General features: G+C 49.6%; 1 protein-coding gene across 11 annotated transcripts in view; it reads left to right on the forward strand.

The window, feature by feature from the left end:
- The window catches only part of FARS2 (phenylalanyl-tRNA synthetase 2, mitochondrial), a 369,093-nt gene that overhangs the window by 69,812 nt on the left and 281,956 nt on the right, over window positions 1-17,325 (forward strand). Inside the window, exon 1 of one of the 11 annotated variants that reach the window (XM_047794439.1) lies at window positions 13,157-13,180. The exons of the other annotated variants lie outside the window; for them this stretch is intronic. The gene's annotated coding sequence lies outside the window, so the exon portion shown is untranslated. Of the gene's footprint in view, window positions 1-13,156; window positions 13,181-17,325 lie in introns of those variants that run through there. 11 annotated transcript variants of the gene reach the window in all.

Genomic DNA, 17,325 nt, shown 5'->3' on the forward strand with positions numbered 1-17,325 from the left:
CAAGTCTGGAGTGATAACTCTCTCTTCTTCTATTACTTTGTGGCCACCCCTCTGGTGTGCAGAAGTTCCCGGGTCAGGGACCGAACCTGCGCCACAGCAGTGACCTGGCTGCTGCAGTGACAGCGTCAGATCCTTAACTTGCTGTGCCACCAGGGAACTCCCAGGAGTGATAACTATTAATAAGGATACAGATGTATTAGGAACGGAAAAGGAAACGGACAAAGGTCAAGGTCTGGGAGACACGACCCGATCGAATGTCACCTACAGTTAACAAGCCACTGGAGATGTGCTGCCAGTGACAGGCTGTCTAGGTCATGGCAGTTTATCCTGTTACAGAAACGAGAAAGGAAGACATTGCCTGCTTGCTAGGCCTGCGAGCGATGGCTGTGGAAGCTGGGGACACATGCTGGTGTCCTAATGGGGGAGAAGCCCGGCTTACCTTCCAGGGTGGGAAACAGGAAGCAGGTGGATGTAGGAAGAGAATTTGATGGCATTTACTGTTTTATGATGTTAAGAAAGAAGCTGATGACATTAACACCTTGTGATAAAAACTTCTGGCAGGCTGGGAATAGAAGGGAACTTCCTTTACATTATAACTGGTATTTGTCAAGACTCACAGCGTACATCATAATTAGCAGTGAATCATTATAAATAGTTCAATCACATTAGCAACCATTCAGGACTATTTGCCATCGCTGCGTGGGCGTCGCTGCCGCAGTCACTGTTGGTCCGTGTGTGGGAAGTTCCAGCTAATGCAGTGAACCAGAAAGAGACGTGAACTCCCAAGCGCTGGAAAACATGAGATAAAGCACTTCCTTTGTGGGTGACAGGGTGGGCCACCCAGGACGTTGACCAGAACACCCGGATCAGTTATCAGCGCTAAGAAGACAGTTCAGCAAAGCTGTTGGGTACAGATAATATCCAAAAACGTGTTTCTTATCCACAGGTGATAACCCGTGAGAATATAAATGGAATGAAGATTCCATTCATACTGTCAACTAAAACTTTGAGGTATCTGTGTAGTATTGTTGCAGGAGGTGCTCAAGATATTTGTGGATGAAATCATCAGATATCGTTAAAAACATAAAAGAGGAGTTCCCATCGTGGCTCAGTGCTTAATGAATCTGACTGGGAACCATGCGGTTGTGGGTTCAATCCCTGGCCTCGCTCAGTGGGTTAAGGATCCGGCGTTGCCGTGAGCTGTGGTGTAGGGGGCAGACGTGGCTGGGATCCTTCGTTGCTGTGGTTGTGGTGTAGGCCTGCAGCAACAGCTCTGATTAGACCCCTAGCCTGGGAACCTCCATATGCTGTGGGGCGGCCCTAATAAGACAAAAAAAAAAAAAAAAAAAAAAAAAAGGGAAAAAAAAAGAAAAAGGGGAAAAGGCCCGAGATCCTGTGTTTGTAGATTCATTGATGGTAAAATAATATCATGAAGATGGCAGCTTCCCCCAAATCCACTTGTAAATTCAGGGTACATCTGGTAAAAATGTCTACTGCGTGTTTTGGAGAAGTTGGAGGACTGACTTTGAAGTTTCTAGGAAGAGCTTGTTTACCCATCGCGAGGACAGTTTTTCAGGGCAGCAGCGAGAGGGAGCATATGCCTTCGTTGTTAGGATGGTTTTGTAACGGCACAAGCTGACCCAGAGTATTCTGCAACTCCTCTACACACATTTGGGAATTTATGGTCATTGTCAAGTGGACGTAATGTCCAGGCAGTGGAAAGATGATGGATTCCACGGGACTCACTCGGAGACAGGTGTCTCCATAGGAGAAGACGGTTGCTCTCTCCCTCACAGCAAATGCGTAATTCAGTGCGGGATCGCTTCCTAATCCGCTTGCGAAAGGGTGTCTTTAAAACTTAAGGAAGAAAGCATACGGGATTATTGTTGTCACTTTGTGGGTAGAAGAGAGTACCTTTTTTTTTTTAGTTCTGCACCTGTGGCAAATGGAAGTTCCCCTTTGCTAGGGGTTGAATCTCAGCTGCAGCTGCCGGCCTACACCACAACCACAGCAACACTGGATCCGTGACATGTCTGCAACCTATGCTGCTGCTCACGGCAATGCTGGGTTCTTAACCCACTGAGTGAGGCAGGGATCCAACCCGCATCCTCATGGATACTAGGCGGGTTCGTAACCCACTGAGCCACAACGGGAACTCCTAGAATAGAGTGCCTTAAATCGAGAATTCCTAAACAAGAAAAATTTTTAATGGAAAAAAATTTTTTGAAGTTGACTACCTTAAGGTAAAACTTATGGCAAATAAAAGAATTCTTAAACGAAACTAACACAAGCAGTAGGCTGGGTGGAGGTATCTGCTGGGCATATAACTATATATAAATAACACTGTAAATCAATTCTCCTTTAAAAATAATTTTTAAGGAGTTCCCATCGTGGTTCCGTGGAAACGAATCCAACTAGGAACCATGAGGTTGCAGGTTCGATCCCTGGCCTCGCTCAGTGGGTTAAGGATCCGGCGTTGCCGTGGGCTGTGGTGTAGGGGGCAGACGTGGCTCGGATCCTGCGTTGCTCTGGCTGTGGTGTAGACCAGTAGCAACAGCTTTGATTAGTCCCCTAGCCTGGGAACCTCCATATGCTGCGGGTGTGGCCCTAAAAGGACAAAAGACAAAACAAAAAAATCAATAACAACAAAAAAACATTGTAAATCAACTCTACTTTAAAAATAATTTTAAAAAACTATATATAAATATAAAGGTCTCAGTATGATAGAGGGAATCCACTAGGGAAAAATCTGAAGTCCTCAGTGTGGGCCAATACTTGGAGCTTTCGGGCAGGTATAAAACCCTCACCTGAATCCCACGCCCAGGGTACAGTTGCGATGTGTTCTTGAGTGTGTATCCTGCAGAGAGATGAGCGTGTTCATAGCACGATCCGTATTAGCCAAACACGGGAACAACTCATATTTCTACCAAGAGCAGAACAGATAAGTCAATTGTGTATATTTATACGATGGTATGTGTGTCACGTGTCTGTGAAAATGAATAAACCAGAACCAAATACATCAGCATGAATGAATATAGAAAGAAGCATAGGCAAAGAAAGTGATGAAAGCTTATACTGTGTGCTGACATTTATGTAAAGTTTAAAAAATGGGCAGAACTAACCAATATATTATCGAGGGGTTCATGCATATATGGAACAGCTTTAGAAAGCAAGCTAATAATTTAAACCTTAAGCTTTGTGGTTTATTCTGCAAGGAGTGGCTGGAGATTCTGACTGGGTAGCGGGCTGAAGGGCGCTGCACCGTTTTTGGTACTATTTTCTGAAAATGGACATGGGCGGTGAGCACAGAGGGATGCGCTTTCATTACTGTTTAAAGTTATATACACTTCTTAATGTGAATCGTGTGTATTTTTTTTTTTTTTAAGAAAAAAACGTGGGCAAAGAGCCAACTGATACAAGCGGAACGATTGGCCAATAGACAAGGATCGGCTTTATCCGTAAACAAGAAAATGCAAACTCAGGCAACCAGTTATTACTGCCAACCCATTAGATGAGCAAAGCTTAGTAATTCTGGCCATGCCCAGTGTCCCCAAGACCCTTGAGTCTTACATCCTTCTGTGGGGAGTGTATCTAGTTGCCATCGCTTTGTGGAGTTGTCTGATAATTTCCTTTTTTTTTTTTGTCTTTTGTCTTTTTAGGGCTGCACCTGCGGCATATGGAGGTTCCCAGGCTAGGGGTCCAATCAGAGCTACAGCTGCTGGCCTACAGCACCGCCACAGCAGCCACTTGGGATCCAACACCACAGCTCCCGGTGATGCCGGAGCCTTATCCCACCGAGCTGGGCCAGGGATGGTACCCACGTCCTCATGGGTCCTAGTCGGGTTTGTTAACCACTGAGCCATGACGGGAACTTCCTTCCTTTTTTTTTAAATTGTATGCACTGTGATCTGGCATTATTCTTTTAACTTATTAAAAAAAAAAAAAAAAAGACAGTGGGCTCCAGTTGTAGCTTGAGGACTTTATAGCAAGTAACACAAATAAACTGAGGTCATATGTCAGTATGGTTGAGGTTTTCATACAATATGGAGAGAAATTATGAGTGATACTAAGCTAGGGTGTCTTTTTTATAGATATTTCAAAATCTGCCCAATGTGTGCCCTCACTGTGTGTTTACTTCAACTTGTTCCAACTCTTTCTTCTCTCTACACACACACACACACACACACACACACACACACACACACACACACACGTACTTTTTCACAGGTGTAAAGGAATACATGGGACCGATAAACACCAGATCAAGACAGAGATGACGCGGGGGGCAGGGATGGTCATTGCTCGCAAATGATAAGGATGTTAGGAGTTTCTCGGAGCACTGGAGTTCTGAGGCTAAAAATTTTGAAAACCACTGTTGGATAGCTTCAAGAGGAAATTTATCCAAAACATTTATTGAGACATTTATTTTGCAAAGAAAAGCAGATTCTGTGTGTTTGCCGGACCCACCAGAGGGAGCCCATACAAACCTTTCCTGTTTACTGATTTCAGTTATGTTAATTAAGAAGCACACACCTGCGAGCTCCTGCGGTGGTGCAGCGGAAACGAATCCGACTAGGAACCATGAGGTTGCGGGTTCAATCCCTGGTCTCGCGCAGTGGGTTAAGAATCCAGCATTGCCGTGAGCTGTGGCGTAGGTCGTAGATGCAGCTCGGATCTGGCGTGGCTGTGGCTGTGGTGTAGGCCAGCAGCGACCTGAGCTGCTGTAGTCAGACTCTTAACCCACCGTGTCACAGCAGGAACTCCTGTCCAGTGTCTTTCTGTTCCACACATGTGTGCAATTTGAGCCTTTCTTCCCGCTTAGCTGTCTTCATTATTGTAAAAAAAAAAATCCTCAATGCTTCTTCTTTTCTTTCTTTTTCTTTGAATCTTAAGACTGTGTCTGTCTTTTCCTTGTCCTCTTGGCCAGTTGTTCTCAAACTTGTGTATTAACAGTCCTGGTTTATCACAAAGTTTTTGTTGATCTTACAGGCAAATTTAAAATTTAGGAGCAATGTTGGAGTTCCCTTTGTGGCGCAGCAGAAACAAATCTGACTAGGAACTATGAGGTTGCAGGTTCCATTCCTGGCCTCGCTCAGTGGGTTAAAGATCCGGCATTGCCGTGAGCTGTGGTGTAGGTCACAGGTGTGGCTTGGATCTGGCGACACTGTGGCTGTGGTATAGACTGACAGCTACAGCTCCGATTCAGCCCCTAGCCTGGGAGCCATCCATATGCTGCGGGTATAGCCCTAGAAAAGACAAAAAGACAAAAATAAATAAATAAATAAATAAAATTTAGGAGCAATGTTAATGAGTCTTATAAAGCTCCTTTTATTCATTTTAAAGGCCCCTCCTTGTTCTGGTGTGTTTTCCTTTCTTTCTTTCCTAGTTCGTTCCTTCCTTCCTTCTTTCTTTTTCTTTCTCTTTCTTTCTTCCGTCTTTGGCTGCACCCACAGCATGCAGAAGTTCCTGGGCCAAGGATGGAACACGCATCACAGCAGCGACCTGAGCCGCAGCGGGGACAACACTGGATCCTTAACCAAATGAACTACCAGGGAACTCCCTTTGTTACTTTCTCGAGTGTCAAAATATTTCTCTTTTATGCAGTGATGGTGATAGTATTTTAAAAACTTGCCTGTTCTTGGCAAAAGAAATCATTGCCAGCCTTTTCCGAGTCCCTTGAATTTTTTGAAAAATAATTTTTTTTTTGGTCTTTTTGCCTTTTCTAGGGCCGCACCAGTGGCATATGGAGGTTCCCAGGCTAGGGGTCTAATCGGAGCTGTAGCCGCCGGCCTTCGCCAGAGCCACACAGCTGTATACAGGATCCGAGCTGCATCTGTGACCTACACCATGGCTCACGGCAATGCTGGATCCTTAACCCACTGAACAAGGCCAGGGATCAAACCCAAAACCTCATGGTTCCTGGTCGGATTCATTAGCCACTGAGCCACGACGGGAACTCTGAATTTTTTGAAATTTTTTTCTGGTCTGTCAAACTTTAGGTCTTAATAATTGAAGATGTCCTTATATTAATGGGGAAGCTGTAAATATTTTCTAGCTAATGTATAATTCATGAATATCACACAGAAACAGGGGGCATGTTTTCTTAGAAGAGACGGGTGAAGGTGGACAGAGCAATAAGCCTTTGATGGAATTTTGACCACACCAGTTCCCGAGGCACTCCTTCATCACGACGTGTGTGTCAAGGTCATGTCCCATCCCTCCCCCCTGCAAAGTACCCACTGTCACCCCCCGTTTCCCCTCCTTGGGGTGCAGCAAAGGGCTCTCGGGGCGCTGTGTGCTTTCCCGTTATAACCCCGTCTTGGCGAGTGGACGGTCTTCATTTCAGGCAACCCCCGTAGCCCCATGGTGGTTCATCTTGTTCGAAAACCACTGTCATTTATCACTAGAAAATTTCATTTTCCTCTCTTTGATACTCTCTCCCACTTCACAGATGGTTCATTAGAAGCCTGCTGTTCTTGGGCTGCTTTTCCCCAGCTCCCCACTGTTTCTCTTGCGCCGAGCCGGGGGAGGCCCTTTATTCTTGCCTTCTGCCCCAAATCACTTTCTGTCTTTTGGCGAATGACAGGTTTTCGTCTCCACCGTGTGGTTATTGGGTTTCCTCAATAGCCTCGTGTGGAGGGGCTTTGTTGAAGGCATTTTTCCTTAGATTCTAGCCACCACGTTTCCCTAATCTCTTCTTTAAAATCTTTTAGGAGGGTCTCCCCCCTCAGAGACACTTACACTGAAATGGCTTTTCCTTTTTAAAATCCTTTTTCTCTATCCAAATGTTTCCTTAGGTTCGTCTCTTGACAGTGAAGCCAGAGGCAGCTGGTCACGGCCAGGAGCCCCAGTGCGCTGGCCTGGGCGACCCGGGTTACTGGGGGACAGAGGGCTTTGGAGACCTGCTTAGAGACAGCCCAGTCTCTGTGGCACAGGGCCTTGGCAGATTATCCGTTCTTGCTTATGACGCAGTAGATGCGAGAGGCCTCTCAGCTGGAGGCTGGTCCCTGACCCGTGAGGTATTCCTGTGGCCCCATGGAGCCGTCAACACTCACTGCCTTGAGCTGCTGGTGCGTGCGTATCCTGCTTCTCCATCTGGTGCGTCAGTTCCTTAGAGCTTACTCTTCCTTCCTGGTGCCGTGTCTCACGCAAGACCCCGTGCAGGGTGCCTGACGGTGAACATGGCACTCAGATGCCTCTCCACCTGCCGGCATCCACCCTGCAGAAGACGGGAGCTGGCCGTGTGACCTGAGTGGCCATTCGTCTGTTGAGCCTCCTCTCAGAGCTGTTTCTCTGGCCCAGCCTTCCCGAGGAGCAGGTGCATCAGCCAGGGCTGGATCGCTAGGCAGACGCTGCCCGTGACTCCACTGGGGGAAGCTTAATCGCCTGACGAATTAGGGGTAACACAGAGAATTGGGTGCTGAGGGGCTGTCGAGTAATGAGGACTCTTGCGAGCAGAGCTAACAGACACAGAGCTGCTGCCGGCCCTGGACAGAGGCTGAGCCCCCAGGGAGGAGACCCCCCCACAGCTGTGGCTCCCTGGGTGGCACTGAGGTGGTAGTGGTTTCATGCTGAGGGAACTGCTGGAAATCTGCTTTCTGAGGTGCCCGGGGAAGCTGTTTGGGGAGGTGCCTTGCAAGAAGCGCTGTGCTGTGACCGTGGGGGGAGGCAGTGGCCATTGCTCGAGCCCTGGGAGCTGAGTGCTGCTGGTCCTGCCTGGCACAGAGCACGGGGTCCTGCAGAATCCCCTCCGACGTCTCCCCAGCAGCCTCTCCTGACGCTGTGCCAGCTGGCAGAGGACACATGTTTCAAGGGCCCAGCTCAGTTTTCACGGAGCAGCCGATGAAGGATTGAGAGGCAGTGAAGTGGGAGCTGGCACGGTCAGTCTGCCCCCTTTCCTGAGTGTCTAGAAGGCTGCAGGGCGATAGGCTGTTACTGACCCGATAAGTGGGTTGTTGGGAAGGTCACGTTTAGGGAGGCACACCCGTCCGCTCTTGTCCTACCTCAAGATTTTGGAGTATCGTTTAGGTGGTGGGGAGGCCCTCTGGTTCCTGGTCCTTAGGCCCTGGAGTGTTGAAGGACAGAGGATGGTTTGAAGGGTAAGAGCTGGTGTTCCTGAAGCATCACAGCATCTGGGGAAAAGCAGATGGAAATTGCCTGCATCTCGTTCTTCCAAGAAAAGGGCCACCACGCACAGTCTCCCTCGAGCCAAGGGGGCCGCCCTAGGTTTTCCCGAGCCCGCATCATTGCCGCGCCGGTAGATGCTGTATTAGCTCCAGGGCTGTGTGAGAGCAGCAGAGGTGTTTCCACGGCGCTGTTCTGCCCTTTCACAGCAGGCTGCGCACCTGCTGGGGACCACGTTTCTTGGCCTGGTGCACGTGATGGACACTGTTGTGTGGAGGGTGGTGGAATTTCGTGTTTTCAGCTTGCAAGGTATGGGGGAGGTGGTGACGAGGGAGTTTTCTTTCTCTCGTTCTCTCTTCCTTCCTTCCTTCTTCCCTTTCTCTCTCTTTCTTTCCACACCTACATATGTGGAGGGTTCCCAGGCTAGGGATCGAATTGGAGCTGTAGCTGCCGGCCTACACCACAGCAACACGAGATCTGAGCAGCGTCTTTGACCTGCACTACAGCTCATAGCCATGGGGAGCAAGGCCAGGGATCGAACCCACATCCTCATGGATGCTAGTTGGGTTGGTAACCCTGCGAGCCACAACAGGAACGCCTGGGGGACTTTTCTTACCATCCAGCTTCAAAAAGCCCTGTGGCCTGTGACCCTCAAATCCCGCTGGACCGTATTTCAGATTCCTGAATCTGGGCTGCTTGGATGAAAAAGGTTACACCTGCCGTTTAGCTGAAAGCCTGCCCTTTGTCGGGTACTTTCCGTGGCCTCTTTCTGAGGCTTTGCTCTGGGATCTGCTGGCTAGTGGCATCCTCATGACGCAGCCTGGGGTAGGTCTTGGTGAAGTTGTAAACTTGTTAATGTGAGTGAATTTGAAAGATAAAATAGGGTTTTAAACTAGACACCTAGGCTAGTTTAAAAACTAGGCTGTTTTTCAGCTTTGTAGAGATTTTACTGCCAGCATTGCATTGGGACAGTGTGGTTTCTACCTGTTTTTTCACCATTTGAGGATCTGATGCGAGATTTGGACCCACAAACACACACACACTTTGCCCGTAGTTTAAGGCGGTATATTCTAGGCACCTGGATTAGATGGTGAAATGAGCCCTCCGTGTCAGGGCGCTGGCTCAGGCTCCACGTTGCAAGTGCCCAGTAAATTGGACAAACCTGTTCTCCATTCTCTTGGCCGTTCTGTCTTCTCTGTGCCTTCTCTGTAATGCTCCCCTTGGCACACACTGCCTGCCAGCCAGGATTGTGCCTGGTGAGGGTGGCAGTGGCCGGAGGAAGGCAGAGCGTGCTGCCCAGCCCAGGAACAAGCAGGTGTAGCCGTGGGCATGACTTGGCGTCTGGAGTCAAGGCAGAGGCTGTTGAGAACAGGGTGGGTTGAGCGTGTCGGGGGGACACCCAGGAGCAGGTTCTGAGGGCCCCTGCCCTGGCGCCGTCGTGATCACTGCAGATCCAAAAAATGGCAGGGGTTCTGCGTGGAGGCAGCTGGTCGCGCACAGAGCCGGCCGGAGACGGGAGCGGCGTCTGGGGAGCATCGCATCTCACCGCACATCCAAGAAAAGCTGCCTCCGGGCGGCCCGCTCCCCGCCGAGGTTCAGTAATTTGTTGTAGGTGCTGTTTAAGGCTCACGACCGCCAGGTGACGCAGGGAGGGGTTCATCTCAAACAGAAAGAATGACTTTCTCGCCATAAGGCTCTTGAGTGAGAGGCTGCTGTTCAGGGGGAATTGGGCCCTTGTCTCCGCGTGTTTTCAGGACGTGGACTCTTAGAAGAGGTGAACGAGTCCGCAGCTGAGTTGGCCCCACTCTCACCTTTTCAGGGCGAGGACTCTGACGGCAACCCCGCGTCTCGCTCTGGGGAGGTTGGCTCTGGGGCCGAGTGGACTCGGTATCCCTCCGCTCTGGCCGGAGTGGCCTAAGTGATGCCTGTGTGACCTGCGGCGTCTTAATGAGAATTTTAACATCTGGCTGTTGGACGTTGATTCCGTGGTGCATCCGTGCACGCCACCGTGTTTGTCAAGTAACCGCCAATACGTTCGTCCGTAACGAGACAGCTTTTAATGGTGTGTTATTGAGCTCTCCCCGTGCTCAGATCCTCAGCCGGCCCACGGCGTCATTGGAGATCCAGCGATAGTTTCCTTCTTGTGAATTGTGGCGATTCCAGCTTTTCCCGTGTGTTCCAGGGCTGTGGGAGCTTTGTGGTGTGTTCCGTTTGTATGAATCCGGACTCTCTAGAGAAACAGAACCAATACAGTGTATGGATGGGGGTGTGTGTGTGTACACAAGGATATGTGTGTATATACACACACGCATACACAGAGGGTCTGTACATATATTTATATATATATTTGTGTGTGTGTGTGTGTGGATACAAAGAGAGAGAGATTCATATCAAGAAATTTATTATACGGAAGCCGCTCACATGCTCATGGAGCCTGAAGGGTCCAGACCAGGGAGAGCCAGGGGTAGAATTTGAGTCTGAGCCCAAGTCTGAGGCAGGAGGAGACCTGTGCCCAGCTCCAGGCAGGCAGGCAGGCAGGCAGAGGGAAAGCCTTCTTTCTCAGCCTTCGTTGCTATCTGTTCAGGCTTCAAGGGCTGGGATGAAGCCCGCTGATACTGGGGGGCACACTGGCGCCTCCAGTTAGCTGGTTCAAGTGTTCAACTCCTCCAGACACTCTGTCTTAGACGCATCCATAAATGGTGTTTAACCATGTACCTGGGGACCCAGTTAAGTGGACACAGGCCACCAGCCATCACGGTCCTGGGCAGCCAGACTCCGAAGGGGAGCAGCCAGAGTCCCCAGTCAGCTCCAGTCTCTCCTCAGCTTTGTCCCGTGGGCGCCCCATTTTAGAAACCCGCAGACCCCTGAGTCCCTTCCTAGCTGGTAGCTGTTGTTTATACGTGAAAGTGTAAGTGCCCTTCGCACCTGTCAGGATCGAGTAAAGGATTGACCTCATGGGCTGCTGGCTCTTGGAACCCCCCTGGGGGCCTCGGCATCACCTGTGGAAAATGTTTTCGTAGCAGTACCTGTCGTTCTGGAAGTGACGCCAGCTTAGGGGAGTCAGATCCTGGCTTTGCACGTCCCTCTGAGACCTGCGAGGAGTCTTTAGCCGCTTGAAGCCCCCGTTTCCATGGTTGACACAGGGACCACTCCTGAGTGCGATGGGAGACGGGACAGAGGCCTGAGGACGCGAGGGCTCAGCAAGGGTCCCCTCCCCCCACTCACATTTATTTAAATATAACTGCTGGTTACGTGTCCTGTGCCTGCGTATCATCGGCGTGAATCAGTGATCTCGTAGGTTCTACTTTTTAGGTCTGATGTGTTGTTTTTTTTTAAAGCCACCACTGTCTTTTCTGCGGCCTGGTCAGTAGCATGTCTCTTCTGCCGTCTTCCGTGACAGTAGGCGATGGAGTTTAGATGGAGCCTTGCTCGGTCCTGTTGTATTTCACCCACTGACATCACGAACGAGCTGTCTCGCTGACTGAGGAGGAAAAGACAGTCCGTCTGTTTCATCTGTCCGCACAGCCTAGGAAGAGGGAGACGAGAGACCCCGATTTTAACGTCGGCCTTGGAGTGGGTGAGGTGGCAGGGCGGTTGTCAGGAGGCCCGTGGTCGCCAGGGCAGGGCGTGCTTTTGTTGGTGCCGTTCTGGGGTTTTGCTCTCGCCGCCTCCCGACATCTCATCGCATGTAGTTTGTGTGCAGCTTTCGTGCCTGACGTGCTGAAGTGTCTGATGTTTTCTCTGGAGAGGCGGGGGCTTGGCAGAATATTAATCTATATCCTTCTCCCACTGGCATCCCCCCCCCGCCCCCTCGTGAGAACCTGGAAGAGAAGAAAAGTGCTGAAAATATGCTCAGGATAGGTCAGAGTTAATAAAAGCAAGCCAAACAACTGACCGGATCTCCAAAATGCGCAGGATGCAGAGGTCCCTGATGGCACTCAGGGCATCGCCCCGTGCCAGGGAATAGCCCCTTGGAGGCTTGGACGCTCGCCTGCCCAGCGTCTTCCTGGCCTGCCTTCCTGAGAGGGTGTATCTTCCGGGAACTGAACAGCTGCTGAGATCCATTAGTCTGGGTTTCACTCAGGAGGCTTGCGTGAGGGGAGATTTGGAAGGCCCGTGCTGTCCCACGAGGACCTGTGGGCATTTGCGTACGTGAGGGCTCTCGAGAAGGCTTAGCTGGAGACCCCGGGGTGTGGCCACTTGGAACTTGAGCCTCTCAACTTGCAAAGCACCCTTGGCAGCACTGCCTTGTTCAACTGCCTGGCAGAGGGGGCTTTCCAAGCCCCGAGGTGTTTCCGCAGCATCTTACGCTGCAGAAGGTGACAGTTTCACACCTCCCCCATCACTGCCCCGCACCAGCCTCCTGGCAGCGAGAGGAAGCGAGCTGGGCAGCAGGGAGATGCAGTCCGATCTCCCCACACACAGCTTCAGCGCACCCTGCCCTGTGCTCAGCTCTGCAGCCTGATTAATTGGCCTGTGCTGTGTCACCAGAAATCCAGGGAATGACAACCCTGACTCAATATCAATTAGCTAAAACAAGAACGGACTTCCCACAGAGACCCCAGGACAGAGCTGTGTTGAACTGAGCCCTTTCAAACATGCGTCTTCCCAAATAATGAGCAGCAGATCTCACGGAGGGCCCGGGGGTTTAAAGGAATTAAAAACTCTGGAAATTAGCATCTGAAATCCACTTGGATGAGCCTGCTATCCCTTTAATATTTCTGTCCTTCTCACTAAGACATCCCAATCCTTCCTCCAAAGTGATTTGAATACTTCATATTTGCTGAAATGCTTTAGTTGGATGTGAATACCATAATTGGATTTTCTTGCTGCACCCCGGGGACGCGGAGGCTCGGGAGGTGCTGTGGTCAGAGACCTGAATGTGTTTATTTTTGGACACGATCCTTACTTATTTCTCAGGCTGTGAACCAAGAATTAATAAGCAGTGGGCCTGCCGGTTGGATGAGGCCGTATTCACCAGCGTTCCCAGCTTTATCTGTCACTCTCCGCGAGAAGGCTGGTCCCTGGGGCTTGGAGGTGATCTGCTCAGTGACAGGTTTGTGCTGAGATGAACTGGGTGTAGATTGGGAGACATGTGTCCTTAGGAATCTCATCCCAAACGGGATTCTTGTCAGATAAGATCCTGACTGAGTGCCATTGCGTCTGGGCCTAGCAGTTAAACTAGGTCTACACAGCACTTCCAGCACCGTGAAAGAGAGGCCAAGGCACAGAAAGAGGAAATCCTTATTGATGGGATAATAATGACAGCTTACCAAAACATTTTAAGGAGGATTTGAAGTTACCCAGGCAGGGAAGGGGCTCCGTGTTCCAGGTGGTGAGAGTAGCAGATTTGAGGGCCTAAAGACACCAGGATGTGATGAATCCCTGGAGTATGTGCTGTGGGTCATTTGGAGCTCAGAGGAGTGATGAGGAATGGACTCGTGGAGGGACCTTTGCAGCTTTGTAGGAGTTGAGCCTTACAAAGAATGAGGAGTTGTTAGTAATTTTTTTTTTATTTTTTTTTGCCTTTTCTAGGGCCGCACCCACGGCATATGGATGTCCCCAGGCTAGGGGTCTAATTGGAGTTGTAGCCGCCGGCCTACGCCAGAGCCACAGCAATGCAGGATCCAAGATGCATCCGAGACCTACACCACAGCTCACAGCAACGCCAGATCCTTAACCCACCGAGCAAGGCCAGGGATTGAATCTGCAACCTCATGGTTCCTAGTCAGATTCGCTAACCACTGAGCCACGACGGGAACTCCAGTAATTTTTAAGTATAAGAGGGATATAGTCAGATGGGCATTTAAAAAAAAATCTTTTGAGTGGCCTGTGGAGTGAAGCAGGGAAGACTGGAGATGAAAAGACTAATCAGTAGAGACTGCAATGCCCTTTGGGTGCTGTTGCAGAGCTTTTAAAACTCCTCTTCCTCCTCCTCCTCCTTCTCTGCCTCCCCCCTCCCCTTCATTAAAACATCAGTTCCTGTAGCTCAAATTCAGCCTGGGTACTTAAAGTCTTTTGTTTGGCTGTGTCCCCCGAGATATTTTCCCATTAAGTGACTTTGGGTGATCCCCTCACTACTCTGGTTTCCTGCACTTGCATTTGACGTTGTACAGATACAGATAAGGGTGCTTTCAGGTCTGTTTCCTGAGGCTTTAGACTATTGCTGTATTACCTCAGGCAAAGAGCCACTTAGGAACAGACTAGTGGTGAGGTGGGGGCTGATGACCAGCTGGTTAAAATTTCAAAGGCTGTTGCAGTCACCTTTAGCTTTTTTTGTTTTTGTTTTTGTCTTTTTTGTCTTTTTAGGGCCACTCCCACAGCATATGGAAGTTCCCAGGCTAGGGGTTGAATCGGAGCAGTAGCTGCCAGCCTACACCACAGCCATAGCAAGTTGGGATCTGAGCCCCGTCTGCGACCTACACCCCAGCTCACAGCAACGCTGGATCCTTAACCCACTGAGAGAGGCCAGGGATCAAACCTGCATTCTCATGGATACTAGTCAGTGTTTCTGACTAGTGTCCTGCGCCACAACAGGAACTCCCTGGTATTTGTTTTATTTTATTTTATGATATTTGTTTTAATGTTAAAATGCAGACATGCTTTGTCATGGAAGCTGTTGCATCTGTTTCTCAGTCACCTTTTTTGAATGTTGTCTTGTTGCTGCTGCCACTTTTCTGTTCCACTGCTTCCTTAGTTTGCTGAGGTTATTCAGAAAATGAGCCTGGAGTTCCCCGAGTAGCTCAGTGGTACTGAAACCGAACCGAACTAGTATCCATGAGGATGTGGGCCCATCCCTGGCCTCGCCCAGGGGGTCAGGGATCCGGCGTGGCCGTGAGCTGTGGTGTCGGTCACAGACGCAGCTCAGATCCTGTGTTGCTGTGGCTGTGGTGTAGGCCGGCAGCTGCAGCTCCGATTGGATCTCTAGCCTGGGAATTTCCATATGGTGCAGGTGAGGCCCTGACAAGCGGAAAAAAAAAAAAAGAAAGAAAGAAAATGAGCCAATTTGCCTGATTTTTCCTTTCTCTGTGACATCCGGTCAGTCCCCAAACCTACCTCTGGCATGAAAGGTGGAATGATTTCATCCGTGTTGAGGTCCCCAGAGGATGCCATGAACACGTGGCATCCTGTGCACCAGTGCCTTAACCACCTTGGCAGGTGTCCTTGGGGGACCTTGCCCATTACCCAGACACACAGGGGCTACTCGAAGCCAGGTTTTATTTTGACTCTTTCCTCAGAGTTTTGTAAAATGAATATGACAACATCAGGAACCCATGTCTTTTCCCTCGGTGGGCGTTTCTTCTGAGCCACTTTGGGGCTTGGGCACTATGTCTTCCTCTTTCTCAACCGGCGTCAGGATTACTTATTTGACTAAGTCTCAAAGCATTTCTTTCCTTCATTCATCCTGCTGTTCACTTTTTCCTTTTTTTTTTTTTTTGATGGTTTCCTTTTCTGTGCGAAAGCTCCTCAGTTTGATTAGGTCTATTTTTGGTTTATTTTTGCTTTTATTTCTGTTGCTTTGGGAGGCTGACCTCAGAAAACATTTGTAGGGTTGATGTCCGAGAACCGTCCTGCTGTTCACTTTTGGTCCCCGTCCTTCCTTGGATGAGGAGGACGGGGCTGCGATCATCTGTCTGAAGCACTGTTTTGGGGAGGGGGCCGGAGGGGTACCAGCCTCCCAACACCCGACGGTGCTCTGGACTCTGCGAGGCCGCCGCCGCCGCGAAGCCCTGCTGTTCCTGCTGCGGGACACGGCCGCAGCTCATCAGCCTGGCTCCAGAGCCGTCCTCCTCAAAGATCTCGTCATAGGGATGCAGGTGCACATTCTAATGCAGTCAAAAGGCAAACCTTAGTTACCAGTATTTGAGGGGTTTACTGGACCTTGTGCAGTAATAGTGATTTGAGATAACCACCCGTTTCACAGAGGGTGCCTACAGCAGCATCAGTGTGCGAAACCACTGCCGTTCCTCTCCGCTCGTGTTTTCTGTCCAGTTTTTTTCAACTTTATTTTCTGGCCTTTTGGCCACACCCTCGGCACGTGGAAGTTCCCAGGCCAGGGATCGAACCCACGCCATTGTTGCGGTAACACCAGGTCCTTAACCCGCTATACCGCAAGGGAACGTCTCTGTCCATTTCTTAATCCACTCGTGCATCTGAAGCCGAAAAGGTGCATGTAATGTGCTGTCATGGAAATAACGGTGGAGCCTGGAAGATGGGGTTGTGAGTCTGATTTCGGTTTGAATTCAGGCTTCATCACTTCCTGTGTAACACTGGCAAGTGACTTACCTCCTCTAAGCCTCAAGTTTCTTATATGACAAGCGGGGAAATAATAAGGATGGTGAGGATTAAGTGAATCCATCGAGTAAGTAAGGTAAGCTCCCAGTAGGGTCCAAATACAGTAAGCGATCAATAACTGTTAGCCTGTAGTAGTGCCAGCAGCAGCAGCAGCAGCAGCGGCAAATTCGCTGCAGGATCCTGGCATCCGGACAAGAACTGAGAGAGGCAGGGGGTGTGTGTAGCTTTAGTACGTTAATACGTACTAAACAAGTGACCGGTGGATATTTTAATGCAGATTAAACAAGTGACCAGTGGATATTTTAAATGGCTGAGTAGGAAAATGACTGCTTTGGGAACCACAGACCAGCCCTAAATAACTGCTGGAAATGCTGCTGTCATCCAAGCCCCATTTATCCTTGGGGATTTTGCGTGGATGTATGTTATTCTTCTGACCATTTGCCTTTTTATACGCTTCTAGAACGTGTATTTAAAATCCGGGCCATTTGGAAAAATCCTTTTGGCGTTCTCAATTTTAAATGTAATTGACTTTGGCCATCCATTTTTATCTTAAGCCTGATTAGAATTAACTTCTCGCACCTGTTCTTTTCTCATTTGCGCACCCCTGGCCCTGGCTTCTGTAAGCAGTTCTGGTTGGGGTGGGATTTGCATTCTGGGTCATTAAGGTTTGTGCAAGGACCCTTAAGAAAATGTCAGAGAAATAGAAGAAATCCTAGTGGAAAAACAAATGACACAGCCTATTGTGCGCAGTTAATGGAAATCTAATTTAATTTTATCACCCGTGGGTGGCTCTCAAACAGAAAGCTACGTGAGAGGCAGCCACTTTAGAGCCCTGGAATCGGGGGTGAGGGGCATGGCTTAGTCCCAGCGTGGTGACGAAAGGGCCAGGTCCTCTTAGCCTCTCTG

This window comes from Phacochoerus africanus, chromosome 9 (genome assembly GCF_016906955.1).
Source record: "Phacochoerus africanus isolate WHEZ1 chromosome 9, ROS_Pafr_v1, whole genome shotgun sequence".
Lineage (NCBI taxonomy): Eukaryota > Metazoa > Chordata > Mammalia > Artiodactyla > Suidae > Phacochoerus > Phacochoerus africanus.